Genomic DNA, 23,234 nt, shown 5'->3' on the forward strand with positions numbered 1-23,234 from the left:
AAAATAATTTGATATAATATTCTGGTCTTTAGAACATCTACAGTATTCTTTCATTGTCAGTGTGCTGGGCAAAGGCAAAAAAAAAAGAGGACAAAGGGAAGAGGAAGGAGAAGAGGGTAACATAGGGGTGGAAAGAGAAAGATTGGGAAAACAATGTAAAGGGAGAAGAGGGGAGGGGAGTGAGACTGGCAGTGGGAAGGTGGGCTTAATTTCCCTGGCATCTGGTTGTCTCTAAACTTTACAGAACATGACACACTAGGGAGTTGGTAGACTTTACAGAAAGATGTGAGATATCCACATCTCAAAGCACTTCTCCTGTCATTAATAATCTGTCCTCCAAGAAATGTCAGTAATAACTATTTGACCACAGTGCAAGCTGGAGACAAGTGCTGACTAATGCAGTCTGTCTTAAGGAACAAATCGCAGGGCAAACATTTTTGGACCATGCTCCATTGGGCAACTTTTTTAGCTTTCAATCTTCTGGTTTGCTATGGCCTGGAGAAGATACATAGTTGTGTTCCGAGAAACCTGTGTCCGTGGGGACTGTTTCAGCCTTTTTCCTGGCAGAGGTAGAATGACACTATTCAGGCCTGGCAAGGCTGTCGTCACACCGAGTGGGTAATGTGAAATAATACACTCCAGACATTTGCTGGGGAGTATGATGTCAAGCTGACATGTGCCCAATAATTACTCAAAAGTCAAGTAGACAGAAACAGTATTCAAAGTTGTTTGAAGGATCAGGGTCAAGTTGTTCTTCTAGATGTTCTCAATGATCCTCCTGGCTCAGGAAGATCAGAAAGAAGCCTTCATTTTATTGCATCCCTGAAGAATTGCTTTTAATGAATTTTGCTGTGGGGATTCAAAGAGCCTAAATAAAAGGTTATTTAAAAAAAAAGCCTTATAAAACTTCAACATCCATAGGTCATGTTTGTGAGGACACCAGGAAGAATGGCCTGTATTGCTTTTAGTAACAAGACTAATTAGAACTTGTTGTTTTCCATCTTAAAAACATTGTCAGTTGTATAAACCCCCAAGTCAGAGTCATAGTTCAACCCAACTAAAACAGGTTTAGATCAATACACAACATGTTTTTAAGCCTCATCTCTTCTTTCATTGTATTCTTTTCCTGATTCATCTTTCTTCTCTCACTTAGATTATATTTAACACCATACTTTATATTACACATGTTGCTATTATCAGCTAACTCATTTCTGGAATTAGGTGGAATGTAAATTAATACATAACTTCTTAAGGCCTAAAAGCCTGATTGAACCCTAAGTCCTATGTATTTGGAACCATTGCAAGTAGTATCACTTCTTTCAGAGGCTGTACCTTCTCAAATCTTAAGGAAAAAGGTGAGACCCATTCCATTCCACTACACTGAAAAAAATAGCTTGTCCTATACCCACAATTCCCATCTCTATTTTCTTGATCTTCAGGCTATGATTATTTAGAATTAATTTGAGTATTTTTGGTTATACCCCTTGTCTGAATCACTCAGGTAAGATTTAGAACGTACTGTTAGTTTCTACATTCAAAGTATTCTGCCTTTAAGATTCCACAGATTATATCAATGGAGGAGGTGAAGTCATTACAGAGCATTATCTTTTAGAATCATTTTTTCCCTCACTATGTTCTTACCCTAGTTCATCTTTCTCCTTTTAGCCTATTTACATTTGAAGCCCTATCTTGCATGTACATGTTGTTATAAGCTAGTAACTCATTTCTATATAACTAGATGAACTATAAATTAATAAATAATTTCTTATGATCTGGAAGTTTTATGCCCTCTAAATTATAAATATCTGTGAAGTCACAGGCCTTCAAGCAGACCCTTTGGTGTTACCACACTTGTGGCCAGCAGAATATTGCCTTCCCCAATGATGTCCATGTCTTCATCCAAAAAACCTGTGGATATGTCACCTTACATGACAAAAGGGACTTTGCAAATGTGATTAAGGCTTTGGACCTTGAAATGGGAGTAAAGATTTCCCTGGCTTATCTCAGTGGGTCTAATGCAATCCAAAATTCCTTATAAAAGGGAAGCAGGATGGAGAGAGTCAGAGAAAGAAAACTGATTATGGGAAAAGGGATGAGAGCTAGAGATTAGAAGGTGCTACACTGCTGGCTTTGAGGATGGAGGGAGGGACCAGAGAGCCAATCAATGCAAGTGGCCTCTGGAAGCTGAAAAGGACAAGAAAACTGGAGGCTCCAGGAGAAATAGCCCTGCCGATGCCATTTTAACCTAGTGAGACTTCTGACCGCCACAACTCTAAGAACAAATTTGTGTTGTTTTAAGCAAGAAAGTTTGTGACAATTTGTTTCAAGAGCAATAGGCTAATACAACACTCCTTGAGAATTCTAGATCACTTCCTTGTCACAATTGTGCTTCTATTTTTCCTTTTCTCTCTTGTTCTCTCTTGCCCTATAGACTTTAGTGTCACTCATTTCTTAGCCCCCAGTTTGCTTGTGGTGTATGGATTAGGTTCTACCATCCTGCCCAGGATAGTTCAGCTTGGAACTTCATACCTCCGTTTTGTCATTGACTTAGCACCGTGGTCGGCAAACTGCGGCTCGCGAACCACATGCCGCTCTTTGGCCCCTTGAGTGTGGCTCTTCCACAAAATACCACGGCCTGGGAGAGTCTATTTTAAAGAAGTGGCATTAGAAGAAGTTTAAGTTTAAAAAATTTGGCTCTCAAAAGAAATTTCAATCGTTGTACTGTTGATATTTGGCTCTGTTGACTAATGAGTTTGCCGACCACTGCTTAGCACATCTGTTCCACCTTAGTAGTTTGCCCAAACTGGCCATCACCTTTTGTTGTTTGTCTCTTTAACGAGATGATACCCACCTTCCAAGGGCTGACGACTTCCCACAGCTATAGAGTGCTCACTGTGCAGTCCATCTGCCTTCATGCCTTAGGAGTCATTGCCATCCACCAGAACTTCCTACAATGACCGAAATGCTCTCTCTATATGCCCAGTGTGGTACCCACTAGCTGTATGTGGTTACTGAGCTCTTGAAATGTGGCTAGTGTGAATGTGATTTTATTTGATTTTAATTAGTTTAAATTATTTTAAGTAGACACATATGGCAAGTAGTTACCACAGTGGACAGCACAGCTAAGTTTGCATTAAATGCATATTGATAATGATTAATAGAAGCAGTCTTTAGACACCTATAATCCTCTAGCTCAAATAAGCAAATTTTTCTTTAAATGTTACTTTAGAAGAAAGGCAGTCATGATGAAAAGTATCTGAAAACCAAAGACATTTATCCATAAAATAGGCTTCAATTACACGAGAGAACGATTAGTACTGCAATGAAATCCCCAGAACTATTAAATCTCTGTGCATGATGCCATTACCTCCAGGAACTCATAAAAGAAAATGTCCTTAATTAAAAGTGTGATTTTTGGGGGGTGGCTCTGGGGACTTTTAAATGTCTGGGGTATAAATAAACCATATTCGTTGTTGGGTTTGAAGGCGTGCCCTGACTCGGTTCAGTTCCCAGGTTACACTGATGCCTGGTTACCTAAGAATCCAGGTCTGCAGCAGAACGAGAGAGAGTGGCTGCCATGCATTTCTGCTGATAGCTGTGTCCCCATGCTGTTCTCTGTGATTTATCTTCCATGAAATGTCTGTGGATGTAAAAGCCCATGTAAAAAGAAGTGAGTAGGAGAGTTGTAACTACCAGGCCCTTAACTGGCTGCATTAACTGGAGGAAATACAGAGGAAGCCTTGTGAGGGATCACTCCACGTAGGCTTTGGGCTAGATAGTGTTAGGTAAGCCGAGTGACACCAAAGGGAAGCTGACATGGTTCCCGGGACAAAAACCAGATGGTTCAGTGGAGAATGCCGCCCTGGCTTCCTGCCACTCTCTTGGTTTCTGCAGATAGATTCTGCACGATTGGAACCAAAATCTTAAACAGAAAGAGGCATCAATCAAAATGCTGAAAGTGTAAAGCTTGCATTTGACATCTCTTACCTTTATGTAGGCATCTACAGTGCTTAGGTTTGCAAATGCATTCCAACCCAGGAAGAAGGAAGTGACCCCAGGGACAGCCTGTCAATCAGGGATGATGCTGGTTCAACCCAGAGACAGGATCCATCATCCCAGTAAGGCAGCTGTTTGTGTCTCTTCCCGGAGAATCAATGAGCTTCTTTATTTGGGCATTTCTTAACTGATTACAGGATTCATTAGTGTCAAACTTGTTTTCACTTAAAAAAATAATAATAAAGCAAGAAGTAACTTTAAAATATAAGAAAATGTGCCCAAAATATAAATCTGTTTGTTCTGATAACAGAACCCATCCAATTGTATGATGAAAAATTATTCCCGCTCACTACATCCTGGATTTTGCTGCCTCAGAAGTGTTTCTCAAGAAATTTCAAAATGTGACACAGCTTTATGCACAAATCTACTAATCACATGATACATGTTGGGAGTTTGGAGAGTATTCCAAACAACAACTTAATACTGTGTGGTAATTATTTTCCACTTCTGCAATTCCCTCCTCAAAGGTAGAGAGAGCTGAGAGAAGCATCCCTTTCCTGTCTTTTTTTCTTGAGGGTATTTCCTTTCCCTGTGTGTTCCCTGTCTTCCCTGTCCAGGATCTGACCACCCCTTTCACCTCATTGCTCTTATTTGAAATGGTAGGTGCTGCCACAAAGCACCGGGTGTGGCTCAAATGGACGTTTGACCACTGTGAGTTTTCAGGGATCAAAAATCGAAGTAAGACGCTGAGTCCCAAACCCTGCAACAAAAATGCTGTATTTAAAATAGAAATATTTACATTCTCTAAGTGGATAACACAAGAACGTTTTTTTGTAATAGCTCACATTTCCTCAGTGCGGAATCACTTGCTTTATCAAACTTTAAACCAGCACCAAAAAGTCCTTCATTCCTCATCTTGCCAGCTAGGAGCACCTCGTTGAAAATTTCGCAGTGCTGCCAAAACCGGTTTGGCTCAGTGGATAGAGCATCGGCCTGTGGACTCAAGGGTCCCGGGTTCGATTCCGGTCAAGGGCATGTACCTTGGTTGCGGGCACATCCCCAGTGGGGGGTGTGCAGGAGGCAGCTGATCGATGTTTCTCTCTCATCGATGTTTCTAACTCTCTATCCCTCTCTCTTCCTCTCTGTAAAAAATCAATAAAATATATTTTTTTAAAAAAAGAAAGAAAATTTCGCAGTGCTTACAGGACAAGGAATAGCACCCAGCGCCAGACAAGGAAAATCAGACACTTCGACCTGAAAGGCTGCAGACGCCTGAGCCTGGCGAGTGCTGCTGGGTGCTGTGCTGCACTTGGACGTCCCATGTCCGTTCAGTGAGCAGTGACTGCATGGTGTTGGGTTTCCTGGGGACATCTGAAAAGCAATACTGCCTGCCCCTTCCTCCACTTAGCACACACGGGCCTGGGCCTTTAAACACATCGGGAGAAAAGAAGTCCAGCAAAGAAAGGAGAGAAGCCTAATTGAGAAAGAGACCAGAAGTCTGTCGCAGGCAGGAAGGGAGAAATTTCAGATGTTCATACTTTTTAAAAAAATGATTTATTGTTCAAATTATACTCATTTGCTTTTTAAGAGCAGCCAGGAAAATGAAGTTATTGGTACATTAGAATTTTCCTCTCTGCTGTCATTTCAATTTAATTATTGCTCAGACATCTGTAATGGAAAGAACTAGGGGCTCAGAGCAGGGCTTCCAGCGTGGATCTTTCTAAATCTGTCCCTGGATAGAAGAGGGAACTGGGGCAAGTGACCAAGGCCCTCACACAAGTTGTTTCTTTATCTGAAACAAGGCAATCCCAATTGCTACCTTACGATGCAGATGAAAAGATTTTTTAAAGTTATGAATATGACACCCAGTTAATGCTCAGCACGTTAGCCTAGTCCAAGTTGAACGGTCACGTGTTTGAAACTTGACAGTAAGAGAGAGTCCTGCTACCTGCATAACCCAGAGTTTAGAGTTGAACTGTTGCATCTTGGAGTTCAGGATTTCATGTGAGGCCAAGTGATTCAGATTTGAGGAAAGAACGCACTGCCTGGGGTCACACTGAAGCGCTGGTCTCAGATTGCTGATTCATCTTCCATCCAGACAACAGGCAGAATGAGATGCAGGTTGAGGGCTTCAAGACACCCTTTTGCAGGAGTTTGAGATTCTTCTAATGGCCCTAGAAAGACGGCAATCCCTGCAAAGCCTTCTCCAGAGTGAAATTGATTTAGACCAACTTGGAATTTAAAAATAGCTGCCACTCAGAATGTTAGGGAGGGTGGGGAGCAGGAGAGTGCCCCGATCAGACGGGATGGAGTCACAGAATCGTCTGGCTAACAATCAGGTTTGTTTATTTGTCATCTGGATTCTCATCTACTGTGAAATAAGTGAGCACCAACTAAAGACTCAACACAAACAGTAGGTTAATGCTGACTGGTTCAGCAGTATTGAGAGCTTTTAATAAAATTAGAAGTTTTCTGTGGTTTTTGATTTCTTACAAATAGACTATTTTCTAAGTGACACAGACATGGGGCCACTGAAACTATATTTTCCTCCTCGGGTTCTCTAGACTACAACTGTCCGGACTTCCAGAATAGGTAGAAGTAGAGAAACCTCCTCCAGTGCATACAAAAGTGTAGCTTGGGCCCTGACTGGTTTGGCTCAATGGATAGAGAGTCAGCCTGCAGACTGAGGGGTCCCAGATTTGATTCCGGTCAAGGGCAAGTACCTTGGTTGCAGGCACATCCCCAGTGGGGGGTGTGCAGGAAGCATCCAATCAATGATTCTTTCTCATTAATGTTTCTAACTCTCTATCCCTCTTCCTTCTTCTCTGTAAAAATCAATAAAATATATATTTTTTAAAAAGTGTAGCTTGGCTTGGAAAGTCTTCTGCTCAAGTTGACACTGTGCCAGCGACCCATGTTCAGCTTATGGCGTGAGGCCTTCACTAGAATCGCTTACAGTTCTGTTTTGAGAAGAGCAACAGATCCTCTTAACCGAAGGGAGTGAAAGGAGCCCCTTCATCTCCCACTCATGTATTCTTTCCAGTTCTGGTAATCGATTTTGTCAGCAGGAGCCACGCCAGGCTAGAGTTTTTCCATTGGTCAAACTCTGTGGCTCCTGCCCCTCCGACAATATTCCCCAGTGGACTGGGTTTCCTCATTAATCAAACGTTGCCCATATTGTGTTTCCTGGTTCAGCTGTTCATGTTGCCATGGTAAGGGTGGGGTACTGGGAGTCAGCATTAATCACAAGACGTGCCACTCTCAGGGCTGGAGTTGCTTTGAGGATGACATCTTGTATTTGCCCCTAGTCATGCTTTTTCCCTGGAGAAATCTCAGGTTAGACTAGGGGGGGAGCCAGTTCCTGCTTGATGTTTAATAGCTTGGTCATTATGAGGGATCCTGTAAAACCCCCACCCCCTGCTGTTATGTGGGTGTTTGGTAACCATAAAACCTGCCGTCTCTGCCACAGCATATTAACTGGCTCCAAGTTTAAGGCAATCGACAAGGATTTTAATTAACTTCTCACCTGTCACCTTACCTAGTTCCCACACAATTATCCCCGGAGACTGCCGAACCATCGTTGTTGTCATTCAGCCGTGAGCCATTTTTAAATCGCGCTGTGTCAAGTAATGAGAGCAGCTAGCAGCGGTGACACAAGGGATTGCTGGCTGTGGTAGTCAGGCACTGTGGAGAGTTTCAATCACACTATTTGCTTTCGAGCTAAACATTGCCTCCACTTTGAGGTGTGGGAGCTGTAAATTAGCATCTGAAACAAGGCAGCTGTATTCCCAATGCAGAGTTTCTGGCCAGGGCCCACATCCCTGTGACTTCTGAGTCTTCTGTCTGGGAGCTGTTATTTGTTGAATGAGTTCTACTTTGGGGGAGCAAATGTGGGTGTCCCCTGAATGAGCCTGTGGAAGAAACTTGCTGAGGCTCCAACTACATTTTGGCTTCCCAGAAGCAGGTCCCCATGGCAAGGATTCGAGGGCAAGCCATTTATTTGAGCGGTGACTCTAGGAATCACCGGAAGGGGCATGGGGAAGGGAGACAAGGAAGGGAAGACAGGCAGTAAGGTTGTGTTATCAGGCTGGTTTCCGCTGTGGGCACTGGAGCTTGACCTCCCTGGGGGGCACGGGGAACCAGGGGAGCCATATCCCACCTGATGACGGGCAAGGGAGTTGGGCATAGGGATGCTTCCAGAAGCTGTTAATCCTCCACCACTTCTGCTTGCAGGATCTGCTGGTAGAGTGGACTCCAGAGGCGGAACAAAGACCTGGCAGAAAAATGCAGGTGCTGGCAGGTGGAAGCCAGGCCTGTGTGTAAACATGGTAAGGCTTGGGGAAGGGGGCAAGATAGAGCAGTGCATCTGCTCCACAAATCCACAACCCAGGGACTAGAACAAATAGCTGGGAAAGCTGAAAGCCCTGTTAAATCTCATAGTTAGCAGGGACCTGGAGAGGCTCCCGGCCAGCCCTCTTGCTTCCATAGAGGAATACTTTCTATAGCAGTCATCCACCTTCCACCCAGACACTCTAATGATGGTGGGCTCATACATCAAAGCTGCCTGTACCATGGATAGATGGTCCTAGTTGATATTCTATCTGATACTTTGTAAAATTCCATTTTTTGTTTAAAGGACCATGCGGTCTGCATTTATTGGGCATCTCCTGGGCATTAGATGCAGTGTGAGGACCTGAGAGTCACAGGTAACACTACCCTAGAGCTCTCATGTTTCCATGCCGAAGAGAGGAATGGGCAAGTAAATCTTATTCTCATACAGCATTTTCGTAGGGTACCCCCAGTGCACCAGATATGTGCTACAGAAAGGGGAGTGAGTAACTGTCCATAAGTAGGGATTGTGAGGCAGTGAGAGGAGGCTTTAAAGAGGAGGTAAGAGTTGGGAGGAGGGGGGCAAGATATACTCAGCATGAGCTCAATTGTAGTAACAGCCACATTGGATTCTTCAATTGTCCATGCTCCAAAACCATATGTGCCTATAGCAATTCCCACACCTACAGATTGAGCACTTCACTGAGATTTTAAGCAGAGCTCTACTTATAATGGGACTAAGAGAAATGACTTATTCTCCACTTTAAAAACTGTGGAATTTTTTCAGGAGAATATCAGTATCTTTCCTTCTATCCAGCTTTCCATCCCTGTCACTGTCTTACCCACAATGGCTGCAAATGTTCGCACCTAATACCTGATTAGGTACAACATATGAAGACCTAGAAACTACCACCAGTCTCCCACTTTCAAATACATCCTATAAAAAATAATTCAAATTAATCACCCACTGGTGGTTACTGTCACTTACTGCGTATGGCCCCCTAGGGAATGTGGAAAAGAAGAGCTATGTGAAGACGTAAAGAGGTGAATCTAGAAAATATGTTAGCCAAATATGGGTGTGACTGAAGTTTATATTTGCATATATGTATATATGTGCAAACATGTGTATATAGTATTTGTTTATATTTAATCCTGAAAAATGAATAAAATGGATTGGTTTACCACTCTGTAAAGTAAGAAATTTATCCTCACCATTTTTGTTCATTTTAGAGAGAAAGCAGAAGGAAGCCAAAATCCTATTATGTCATAAACCAGCTGTTTCACGTGCCATTCAGCTTGTTGCTATGTTTTGCTTGGCTCACACATGTTCACCCACATAGAGTTTTAAACATGCATTAGTAGCCATCCTTTAAAAATAAGGATACTAGTTCACTTCAAAATCCAGCTCTCCAAATGCTCTTGGAATATCAAAATATCTGCAATGCTGAGTCTACATGTCATGGGACAACATTCAGAGAGGGTGAGCAGCTTCTGTCTCCTTTAGACAAACCATATATTCCCTAGTTGGTCCTGCTCCACCCGTCCCTTCACTGGGGAAAGTCAGCCATCGAGTATCATTTCACTCCTTCTGACTTCTTTCATTGACATTACCTGCCTGGTCCCTGCAAATCTTCAAGAAAGCCAGAAAGGAATAAACAAAGGTATGAGGAACTTTGGTACTTAGTTTAAGTACCTAAGACCAAGTCACTTAGTCTTTAGTTACTTGGGTACTTTGTTAACTTAGGTACTCAATCGAGTACCTAAATCTTAACTAAGTTAATGAAGTTAAGATTTAGGTACTTACATTTTATTTCATAGGCTAGCATTTCCAAGGTCAATGGAAAACTGGAAGATGCTCCAGGAGAAAATGCATTCCCTGGTAAAATAATTTGAGACACGCTTCCCTTTTGAAATCCCCAGTGTGCAGTAGAGCCATAAACTCTGGGAAGTAGCGTGACATGCAAACTTGCATGCCTTTGGTTAGAAAATAGCAGCCCTCTGGGAAGTTTTAACAGTAGAGGGACTTGATCAGAGCTATGCATTGGAACTTAAACTTGCTAACAGTGCAATTCCCCTAAAAATAAAAGTTAAAGAAGCACCATCCGTATCCTCCATGTTCCTCTTCAGTCTTACACAGATGTTCTGCATTGAACATCTAATTCACTTATCTATAAATAGATAATAGCAATACCTTCCTGTTCCGATGTGTGGGGAGAGTGCATGAGATAATGCATGTGATAAGTAAATGTCAGCTAGTCATACTCATATCTTCTGCTTCTCCTTACTTTTATTATCTATAGATTCATAAATTTCCATATACATGTATATGGAATGATGGAAAGCTCCCCACTTCCTGTGCAATTAGATATGTTAAGTAGGAGATCATACTTCAGCTTTCCTACCCAGTTCAAAGTTTGTCTTCTAGAATGAATTTGGAGAGCTCCTAGGCTGAAATGCTAATTTCAATGTTTAGAGTTATATGTTTGTGTCTTCCCTAGGAAAAAAGATATAGAAAGAGAGGAAAGGCAAAGGCAAAAAAGGAAAGAAAGAAAGAAAGAGAGAGAGAGAGAGAGAGAAGAGAGAGAGAGAGAGAGAGAGAGGAAGGAAGGAAGGAAGGAAGGAAGGAAGGAAGGAAGGAAGGAAGGAAGGAAGAAAGAAAGAAAGAAAGAAAGAAAGAAAGAAAGAAAGAAAGAAAGAAAGAAAGAAAGAAAATCTGGCCGGTGTGGCTCAGTGGTTGAGCATTAACCTATGAACCAGGAGATCACAGTTCAATTCCAGATCAGAGCACATGCCTGGGGTTATTGGCTCCATCACCAGTGTAGGGTGTGCAGGAGGCAGCTGATCAATGATTCTCTCTCATCATTGATGTTTCTATCTCTCTCTCCCTCTCCCTTCCTCTCTAAAATCAATAAAAATATATAGAAAGAAAGAAAAAGAAAGAAAGAAAGAAAGAAAGAAAGAAAGAAAGAAAGAAAGAAAGAAAGAGGAAGAGAGAGGGAGGGAGGGAGGGAGGGAGGGAGAAGGAAGGAAGGAAGGAAGGAAGGAAGGAAGGAAGGAAGGAAGGAAGGAAGGAAGAAAGATTTTATTCCCATAGAGAACAGAACTGAAAGTAAGACAGTGTGGAAACTTAATGGTAGTCACAAACAACCAAGCTCCTTTGCAAATAGGAGAACAGAGAATTGGCTCAGTCATTTCCCAGAAATCAGAATTGCTAGGTCAACCCACAAAATGAGAAGTTTATAACCAAGAATTCAGCCAAAAGAGCCAGCAGTTTCCCATGAGTCCAAAGGTTGTCTACTGCAGTTAAGTTCAAACTGTTTTTCTGCTTTCAACTTGGTTTTCTATCTATGCTATGACAGAAGGTTTTCCCAAGTGCCCCCTGTAGGTGGTTTGATCCTCCAGCTGTGAAGCCAGCTGATTCAGTACATAGTACCATCACTGAGGGTGGAGGCTGGGTGTACAGGCACAGGTGACCTGCCCTGAGCTCTGATGAGGCAGCCTGAACAGCCTCAGGAAGCAGACCTCCAAGTACCCGAAGAGGGACTCGTTCCACATGGATTTCAAAAGTGTTAAGATTCTATTATGTTTCAGACAGCAGACTACAGATGGGGAAACAATGCTAAACAAACAGCAGACATGACCCCTGCACTGCGAAGATCAGGATCCAGAGGAGGAGGCAAGACAAACAATTGCGCAGTTAAGAAAAATGACACCTTTGGTGAGTTCTCAGAAGGAAAGGTGTGTGGTGCTTTGAGAATGTGGAACATTCTGGCCTCATCTTGGAGACCAGAGAAGTCGTTCCTGAGGACATGAAGTCTAGATGATGACTAAGAGTCAACCAGGCAAAAAAAGGACAGAAGTAGAGTTCTAGGTTCATTTGCACAACCTGATGGCAATCTCATCCTAAATATTCAAGAAAGGGAAAATATGTAGTTTAGCTGAAGAAAAAAAAAAAAGGTGCAAACTAAAGCACAGAGAGGAAAAGAATTGAAAGAACAGAATGGAACATAAAAGATAAGGGAACCCAACCAAGTGCTGTAGCATAACTCCAATTCGAGTCTCAGAGGAAAGGAGAGACTGAGATTGAGGCAGAAATAAAATTTGAAAAAACAATCTCAAAGAATATTCCAAAATGGATGAAAGACCTCAACCCACAGATTCCAAAAGCTCAGCAAATCCCAAAAATGATAATTGGATAAACGAACTGTGATACACCTATATGGAATTCTATTTGGCAATAAAAAGAAATAAACTTCTTATGCAACCATATGGAAGAATATTAAGAGCATTGTGATAAAAGAAACCAGTCACAAAGGCCACATACTATATGATTCCATTTATGTAACACCTGAAAAAGCCCAAAATATAGTGGTAAAATTCAGATCAGTGGTAACTAAGATCTGGGATAGGTAGGAAATTGATTGGAAAAAAGTATGAGGGAACATTTTGGGGTGATGGTTATTCATATATCTATATAATAAAAGCCTAAGCGACCAGTATGGCAGAATGACCAGAACGACTGGTCACTATGATGCGCACTAGCCACCAAGGGGCAGACGCTCAACGCAGAAGCTGCCCCTGGTGGTCAGTGCACTCCCACAGGAGGAGTGTTGCTCAGCCAGAAGCTGGGCTCACATCTGGTGAGTGCAGTGGTGGTGGCGGGAGCCTCTCCTGCCTCTGCAGCAACGCTAAGGAGCAGCAAGCCAAGGGGTAAGGAGCAGCAAACAGGAGGGCAGTAAGGAGCAAGGGGGCCCAGACCGCTAGAGGGATGTCCCCTGTCAGACATCCCTGAGGATTCCTGGACTGTGAGAGGGCACAGGCTGGGCTGAGGGACCCCCTGTGCACGAATTTCATGCACCGGGCCTCTAGTATAATAATAATAGCATGATAAAAATGGGCTATAATACAATATCACCAGTAGGTTGGAGATTTTGTGATATTAATAATAGAAAAGTCTTGAAGAAAACATCCACAACCAAATCATCCAGAATAAGTCACTGCTTCATTTGTGTCTGCTTTTAATTTTGTTATTTATGTTTTTCTTTAACTGCTAAATTTTCCACAATAAGAACACAATTATTATAGTTAGGGAAAAATTATTTGTATAAACAACTAATATTATTGTTGCTAATTATAAAACATTAGTAAGCTTTTCCTAATAAGCTTTATAATTTATTTTCTAAAATTATATGTTCTATGAATGTTTTTCTTTTATTATCTTTAACCTTTGGCACTCGGATGTCGAGTGTGACTCGACACGGTTAGCATCGAGATTAAAATTACTCTTTGAATGTATCAATAATTTGAAATATAAAAAAATCCAAATAAATAAGTTTGTATGAAAAGAAACTCCAGTTTTTTATTCTACTGCCACACTTTGTAAAATCTGGGGTATTTAAAAAATTAAATCCCGACTGGAATAAAGGAATCGAGAAAAAAGCAAGCGAGTGCAAAGGGTTAAAATTCTATATTGTTAATTCACACAGATGCATGTACAAACTATATCTTGTATTTAAAAATCTCTGTAACTATAGCAATAATGACCTATGGGTTTGCAGAATTCTTATCGATGTTATTCACTTAACCCCCAAATAAAATGAATTTCCAAGGTGCTGGTTGCACTTACACTCATTTGCAACGTGGAAGGTGCAAAGGGAAATGTCAAGACAACATGTAATATATCAGGTCTGTTTAGCAGGTCTTATTACCTGGGCCTTACCCCCTTTTACAGGGCCCAATTGGAGCAATAAATGCTGCCCACCCCTCCCCCACGCCATGCTTGCCGTGACTGGAAGATGACCCAGTGGCTCAGCAAGGCCACAGTATGACAGACCAAGGACTTGGAAAAGAACGTTCTTGACTGTTACTTACCACCATCACCTGTTGATTTATGAACACACACTCATGCCACCTCGTCTCACCCTTTTAATCACAACCATTTGCTACATCTCAGCAAAGGAATAGAAAGAAGAAAAAATAGAACTGGAACCACCCATTATCCACAAACAGGTCAAAACGCAGAGCTCCACATCCGCTGAATGTGAATGAATGAAGTTTGCACACCACTGACACCTCATTTCCCCCTATTCGATAACGAATGTTTAATTACATAAGAAATAAGTGAACTTATTTTCCCTTGAAACTTTTGAACGTTTATGCAAAAGGAACTTTTGGCCACTTCACCAATTTCAGTCGCTCTTACCCTCCCGTAGATAGTTGGAGGTTTGGCGTTAGGCTTCCGGACATTGTATACATATTTATAGATGCCTATAGGCAGGACAGAACAAAAACCACAACACTGCTTTGTGAAGGGTTTTCTTTTTTCATTTCTCATTCTCTCTCTCTCAATGGTTTCAGACCTCAATGATTGTTCTACAACTTGCTTATATTTTTTTTCTTTTTTGAGCTCTATCCCGGGCTGGTTATTTATGTTAACTGCTGCACGCAATTCTATCATGTAAATACACCACATTGTATTTATCCATCCCCAGTTGATAGACATTTAGGTTATGCCCATTTTTCACCATCACAGACGATGCTGCTGCAATGAATATAATCCTCTCTGATGATCATGTGCACAAGCTTCTCCCATCCAGTCCTGGCCAGGACTCTTGTTGCCACAAGGACATGTCAGGAGGCTTGACCATCAAGTCACGTGATGCCTCACTCAGCCTCAGTTTCAGATCATCAAGACCTTGGTGGAGCAGGGATCTGGGGGATTTTGTGGCTACGTCACTTGGCCAGACTCTCTCCCTGGGTGGGGCAGACAAGCTAATGAGACTAAAGCCATCGCTTTCACCATGACTGCTCCACCCAACCAGCTCAAATGCTGACTTGGGCTCATTCGCAGATTCAAATGCAAAATGGGATTATATTCCTTCAAACCTAAAAACCCATCTAAAGGTGATTTAGTATTTAACATTCCCTCCAAAGTGCCCCTTGTCTGGGGAGGGCCCCACTGACTCTTAGCCCATGAAAGAGGCTTGGAGGAGTGAGCAGAGGTGCTGGACGAGTATTTGCTGGAGATAAGAGTGATTTTCAAAAAATAATAATATGGCAGGAGGTCCAGGCTGACGCAGTTCTTTCACACTTGCTACTTCCACCCCGTGAATACAATCCCGGCCCTGTTCTCCAGCCCCTCGGCCATTTGAGAGCCATGAAGTCATCACAGCTGCCACTGCAGCCGGCCAGCAAGGCCGGGAACTGGCTGGCCGGCGGCCCATCCCCCGCAGGCCGGAAACGTGCGCTCCCTGCAACTCCAGCACCGCTGGGGAGAATGTGAGCTGCAGCAGCCGCGGAAAGCCTGATGTGATGGCGCAGCTGGGAGGAGACTCCCACAGGGCAGCCCCTGTCTGGGAACCAGCATTAGGCCTCTGGGCCGCCTCAGGCCGGAGTACTCACAGATTCAAGTCACTTCAAATTTGGAATGTGTAACTAGGACCCCCTCCAAGCTGCCACCTCCAGGTTTAGTCCAATTCCACTCAATAAACCCCCAGGGGCCCTCAGGGGTGTAAAGGACTGGGGCCTCCCAAGCATGGTGTGGGCACAGGACTGGGGCCTCCCGAGCGTCCATCTGAGGAGGGAGGCCTGGCCTCCTGCTCCGTCTGTGCCAGTGGAAAAAGCTACGTAAGTGCCAAGTCACAGGAGAGCGAGTCACGGTCCAGGGCTTTACAATCTGTTTCATGAGCTTTTCCCCCAAGCACGCAGCAGTACAATCTCTCCATTAGAGCCGCAGCAGGTGTGAGCGCCAGCGCTGGGGGGCTGCCTGCGGGGAGCAGCACGTCTTCTGAGGCGAGCAGGTGGCAGCCCTGAACGCTCAGGGAGAGCTCGGGAGTGAGGTCGTGCATTCTGGTGTTTAAGGGGCCTCTCCTTTTATCTGGGCTGAGTAGGCCTATGCAGTGGTCTGGGGTCAGCTTTAAACGGAGACCCTCATCTGTCCTTTGCCTGATGCCATGAGCAGGGCTGCCTCCGCCTGATGTCCATCGCCTCTCTGGGGAGCCAGAGATGCTAGGGGCTGTGAGCAGCAGCAAAGAGCCTCAAAACGTAAATCTCCCAAAGGGTCCTTTGTCCTGGAGAGAGGTGGGCTGAGGGACAGCAAGGCTGGGCATAGAGTAGGGAGCAGAAAAGTTACCGGGCACAGTGACCAGCATAGATGGGGGGTTCCAAAGGGCTGGGGGGGCGGGGCAGGTAGGAATTCAGCCTCTCCCCTTGATAGAAATCCTTGAAGATCCTTTATGATGTGCCCCGCACCCCCATCTCTCTCCCTCAGGTATCAGCTTCCTTTCCTTTACTGTTAATCTGCTTGCTTCCAACTGCAGCTGTCGTCATGCCCTGTCAGACTTCCGAGGGTTGTTACGGGTGGGTGGGGGGTGTGTACTGAGAATGAGGAGGGGGCTTTCCATCCCCATCTCTGTGGGCCTCAGCCCCACTCCCACTAGTATTCCCTTCCTTCTTCATGAATCTGGAACTTTGTGTCCCCCTTCACCCAACCCCTGTTGCACTTGGGTTTCATAAGAAAAGTGAAAGAGGGTTGCCTTGGCTGATGGGGCTCAGTTGGTCGACCCACGCACCAAGAGGTAGCCCGTTAGATTCCTGGTCAGGGCACATGGCTGGGTTGCAGGCTCCATCCCCATTGGGGTGGGGGAGGTGCAGGAGGCAGCTGATTGATGATTCTCTCTCAGCATTGATGTTTCTATCTCTCCCTTCCTCTCTCTCTAAAATCAATAAAAACTTTTTTTTTAATAAAAGTAAAAGAGGCAAGAAAGTTTTTATAAAAGAAGCACAATGAAGCCATCCTCTCCTGGTGCAACACAGCAGCCAAGTCTGGAGCTGCAGAGAGAGAACAGTAGGGGGGAGAGGAGAGGGAAAAATGGGGAGAGGAGGGGAAGAGAGGGGGAGGGGTGAGCCAGGAGGGGTGGGGTGAAGATGGTGCTGAGGAAACCAATATCAGGCCAGTGAGTAGAGCAGGGAAAGGTCAGGATGCCTGGAGGGTCTCCCCTTCTTTCTCTCTCCCCTTCCTGGGAGGGCACTGCTCCCCTATCCCAGGGTGGGTACAGGGGACAGCCTGGAAGGCTGCTTAGGCAACATCAAAAGGAGAACATAGAGAATCCTGAGTGATGACTACCATGGGTGTGAGAGAAAGCACTGGAAAGTGGCCACCACACAGCCCTTCCCAGGCCTCTGTTCTCTCTTATCTGAAGGAGAACATACATGAGTGCCTCTCTCTTATCTGAAGGATTTTATACATGAGTGCCTGCTTAAATCCTTTTAAAAAAGCATAGTGGAAACCATGCAATGTTTAGGTCCCAAAACTAGGACTCCTGATGAAGACTGCAGAAAGCACAGTAGACACAGTTAGTAGGTAGAATGCAAAGCATTGATCATCGAGAAGTTTCTTAATTTATATAATTGATGATTGAAAAATTGTAAATACTCATTATGAAACCAATCACTCAACTCTATGTGCAGCAACTGAGCCCTCTAATCATATATTGGCTGTAATCTGGGTGTTTACCTAATCTATCATCTGAACATCAGGGAACCGAGGGTTACCAAGCTGACCATCTACAATGCTCCTCCCGCTGGCTACAGATAACCTTGTCAGAGATTTTGTCTGCTTATGGATGTTTTCATTTACAACGGCCCGCAGTGAACCCCATGAAAGGCAGGAAAGAGGGCCTAAGGCAAGAAAGATGCCGCGCCTTCATAAATCCGGCTTTGTGGCTCAGACACAGTACAACACACTTTCCCTCACGCTCCTGACTGACAAGACACCCAGGACAGCAGGTCAGAAGAGCAACAAGTGGACTTCACAGAAGAGGGAACCCCGCCTCCAGGGAAGTTGCTTCCTGCAACCCAGTCCTACCTACCCTGACAGTAGAAAGTATTGTCCTTCATTCCTGAATTTCATTTTTGAGATTATGACACAGCAGTTCCCTTGGGTTCTTGAAATTTACTTTAAAATGTAAGAATAAGTCTTGTGCCTCATGACCACATGCTCACAATGATCAATGAGCCCAGGCATGGATAGAACCCTAACTCTTGCACCAAAGAGTTCTGCAATTGGCGTAACACCTTGGCCCTCAAGGCAGATCTACAGCCCAAGAGAACACTTGCTGTCTTTCCAATAGCACCATGAGTTCCTTGAAGGGAGAGAATATACCCTAAACCAGCAGTCGCCAACCGGTGGTCCGCAGACCACTGGTGGTCTGTGAGGTCCAAAAGGTTGGTGACCACTGTCCTAAACTGTACCTGCTGTCTTCTGATCTGAGAATATGTGCCCCGGGTAGCAACTTAAATGCTAGTTCTCAACACATCCCTAAAAATGATAGTCCGTTGACTTACATTTATACCCATAACTTGTGAACTGCATTTATGAAGTACATGCACATTTCATAAATTGACTATAGAGATGATAGTGCATTGTCGAGATAATAAGTATAAATATTTTGGGTATAAATGCAAGTTATGGGTATAAATGTAAGTCAATGGACTATCATTTTTAGGGACTACCATTGTGCTCCTGGATTGTGGGTAAACAAAATGCATCCTGTGAATTCCTAGGAGCTGTGGTGCGTTCGACCAGGAAGAAGGCCCATGTATGGGAAGAGACAAGAGTGCTTCAGGCCCCCGAGCCCTCCCCTTGGAGATCTGCACCCTTCAGGAGGCAGCCTTGGAGAGGCCACAAGTACCAGGTGGGATTCAGAATCTGTAAGGAACCAGGTTCAGCACCCATCAGTCCTCTGCAGTGCCCAGCATGGGCACACGTGCTCAGAGATGCACCAAGCTGGACGTGCCTACGGAACACACACTCCTCCATCTTCCGGGGCCTGAGGAATATTTACTACGTTGGGTTTTTCAGAAAGTAGCATTTAGAAATGCAAGAACTTTTGTGTTATCTTTTATCTTCAATACACTGTTCCAAGGACTCGAAGAGACATTATTTGAAGGAGAGGAAAGAGAAATGGCTGAGGCTCTAGCATTGTTTGATTTCTCAAATTGGAGTTTTATATGAACTTCTATTTGAACTGAAGTTTTATTGTAAAACATTGCAAATTGTGTCTCTACTCTATTGACTATGAGTAATATTTAATGCCTCCTACATGCCAGGTGGAAATACAACCTGTGGTGTCCTCTCAAGGTGTCGGAGGCGAGGGAGATAAGAACATGGATCAATTCAGATCGTCACAGTCTCAGGCAGATGCGGGGAGGCCCTGCTTTAAGTTCTCACAACCTAGAGCCTTCCCCACTCACCGAGGGATGATAAGCAAATATCCAAGCCCATTGTCTTTTGTTGTCTGGGAACTGGCCTTTGGTCTCTGCTGCATAATGCTGGGTTTCATGAGGTTCCCAGGGTGCGGCAGCGGCAGCAGAAACAGTGAGACGCTGTTTGGTGTCTTGCTCTACCAGACAGGACCCAGTCGTTTTTGCCTTATTTAGAAATAGACTTGTTTTACTCTGACACGGGCCGTTTGTTAGCACAGAGAGAGACAGAGAGGCTCACAATGTTTGAGTCCCTTATCTCACATTGTTTATGTTCTTAAAATAATTTAATTAGCTTCATAAACAAAAGCATTTTTAATTCATAAACAAAGGGAACTCGGAAAAATCAAATGCTCTGAAAGGCAAGAAGAAGAGAAAAGTCAAATCTTTCCAAGACGCTCTCTCACTCTTTGTTTTGCACAAGCCCGCGAGCCTCGTCCCTGAGAGCCGGTGGGCCTTCGAAGACCTGTGCTCATTTTGGGTAGGTCATGGAAGCCTTCTAGAAGAATGACTGTTTCAACTGTCTCTGAATAACATGTCTCTGTCTACCTTCTTAAATGACTCCCTGGAAAGTTAGAATGGATGGAAGAGCCAAATACTGTATAGGGCTTATCATTTACAAGCAATTTTAAATACATGGATTGATTCTGTTTTTAAGGCAGAAAGGATTTAGAATTCTGAGGCTTAAAGAAGATTTATAAAAGAGTAAAAGGAATGAAGGAGTTCCATAATTCTGAGTTTATATTATCAGTGCAAGTTGACTATATCATCTTAATCCTCGATCGTATCTTATTAATACTTCTGACTTTTTGTTATTATAAACTCTTTAACCCATAAGTGACTAGGAATGGCCTCAAAATATTTATACTTATTATCTTGACAATGCACTATCATCTCTATAGTCAATTTATGAAATGTGCATGTACTTCATAAATGCAGTTCACAAGTTATGGGTATAAATATAAGTCAATGGACTATAAATTAGGGACAAAAGTGATAAGCTACAAGCAATTGTGTATTTCACACAATCCATATTAGCTAACTTGGATTAAACATTATTTGTCCATCAAATATGAGAACTTAATATGGACTATCTCTTAATCCTTCATAAGCCCATAAGGTATATACAATTGTTCCTTCTGTTTCACATATGAAGAAACTGAGATTTGGAGTTTGCCCAATGAACATAGCTAGAAATTGATGGAGCCAACCAGTCTTGAAAGCTGGCCTCTGACTCCAAAGGCTCACCACTAATCCCCATACTCCCCTGTGAGAAGGAGAAGAGTTATCATGGACTCTCTCTCTCTCTCTCTTTCTCTTTCTCTCTGATGGATTTCAATATTATTATACCAATGTTTATTAGAAAATCCAGATGGATTGCTGCTGTTTTTGACATGTCTCAAATTTTGTCAGATAAACTCCTCTCACCCATATTACATAGTTCATTCAGATAAGCAGAATCTGTAGGATGTAATACATGTATGTTATGTGTGTAAATGTATGCACCCTTATCACAGGATTTTCACCTCACAAAATTATGAGAGCTGACCAAGCAGCTTCTATGATAAAGCTGTTGTCCACAGGGTAAGCAATGGAGCAGCCAGGACAGGCTGGAACCCACATGGAAAGACAATGGAGAAGACCCAGCTCTGCCGCACAGTGAGCAGCACCCTGTCATGTCAACAGACCCCGGAGCATCTCCTCGGTGCAGGCACTGTGCACCAAAGGTACGAAGACGGGTGGGAGCCTGGCTCCCACTTTAAAGAGGCGTATTCCAGGGAGCTTGGACCTCATCTCCTAGTAGCTGGGGACTGGTGAAAGAGTTAAACACAAGAAAGTGATATGGTCACTGAGGTAAACAGTCTCCATTATAACTGCCTCAGACTTCCTTCCCTGTAAATGTGTGCTGATCTTCACATTACAGGTAAGGCCTAATTCCCCTCCCCTTGAGTCCTGAGCTGGCCAAGGAGCTGCTTGACTAAGAAAAGGTAAGAGAAGCAACATTCCAAGGGGAGATCTTAAGAAGTCTTTCAGCCTCTGTCTAGGCTCTTAGAACACTCACTCTTGGACATGATACCTCTTCTTGGAAGCAAAACCATGTTGTCAGAAGCCCAAACCACAGGGAGATGCCTTATGTAGGTTCTCCAGTCAATCACCCCAGATGAACTCCCAGATAAAAACCATTATGTATGTTACCATCATGAATGTCTAGCCAGGTCAAGCCTTTAGATGTCTCCAGTCCCAGATACCATCTGAATGCAACTGTGTAAAAGACCCCAGATGAGATGCCCCCATCAATTCCCTATTAGAGATGTGAGAGGAAAAAGAGAGGAATGTCACAGAAACAAAAGAGTTGAAAGTTTTGAGGAAGAATGAGGAGCTGTGGGATGTTCTAACTGAAGTTGGCAATATTCAGGTTGCTGAGGACCCTGAGGAGGAATTTTTGATGATGTGAGGGGAGGTTAGCAAAGCTGCAGTGGGATATGAGGACACATAGATGACTGTTTCAGACACTTTACTAGAACTAAAAGGATTGACGATGGTAGCCAGAGGACAACAGCAGGGTGAAGGAAGTTTTTGTTTGGTTGTTGTTCTTGTTGCTATTGTTTACACACTGTTTTTGTTTGTTAAAGAAGGAAGATGTGAGTATAAGATAAAAGAACCTAGAAATGGAGAAAGACAGAAAGGGCTTTAAGACCCTTGATTGAGAACATAAGTCCTGCAAGGGGTGACCTACAGCATTGGCAGGGAGGTAAGTGTGTCAGACACAGCTGGCTCTGAACAGACCCCTTTTCTTAACTGGCAGGCTTGAGGGAGTATAATTTAGAAACAGGGTGTTAGAAGAGGCATGGTTATGTGAAATTTGATAATTCAGTTGAAGAAGATTTTGCATATTATGAGGTGGTTATGCAAGTATTTCCTTCTATGGACTTAAATGCTGCTGCTGAGCATTTATGTTTGTCCTCAGGAGATAAATGTGGGGACTGAGCCAATAGTTACTACCTAGAAAACAACCATGGCTTGTGTACGTAACCTGGTTTATAGAGTCTTGAAAGCCTTCAACTCATCCAGGTTCCAGACTTACCGCGGGGAAGCGCACAGTGGGACAGACCAGAGCAGCACTGCCCAGGCTTTGAAAATGAAATTAAAATTTGAACCATGGCCACAAGGTGGGCCAGGACCTGCAGTCTGAACCTGACTGGTTGACTGTGAGCTGAAATAAAAAATTTAAGTAGGAACCAAAGTCACATGAATTAAAATATTTTCATTTTAAAGCAATTAGGAATGCTTTGAAATAAATGAAGAAATAAAGTCCGCACAAATAAACAGAAAACAATAAAGAACCCAATGCAAATTTTTAAACTGAAAAAATACCAACAACAAAAAAATGTTTTTAAATCACTGATAGACTCAATTGCAGAAATGCATAAGAAAAGACAAATAACCCAGCAGAAAAATGGGCAAAGACTATCAATTTACAGAAAAGAAAATACAAAGAAATCTTAAATATATAAAAAGATGTTCACTCTCACTCATTATAAAAAATTAAAACTGTACTGATATACTGGTGTTCACCTGTTAGAGTGCCCAAGCCCCAAAGTGTGAAGACACAATGTGGTGAGCACGTGGAAAACTCTCATAGGCTG

The sequence above is a fragment of the Eptesicus fuscus genome, chromosome 15, assembly GCF_027574615.1.
Source record: "Eptesicus fuscus isolate TK198812 chromosome 15, DD_ASM_mEF_20220401, whole genome shotgun sequence".
NCBI classification, from domain to species: Eukaryota; Metazoa; Chordata; class Mammalia; order Chiroptera; family Vespertilionidae; genus Eptesicus; species Eptesicus fuscus.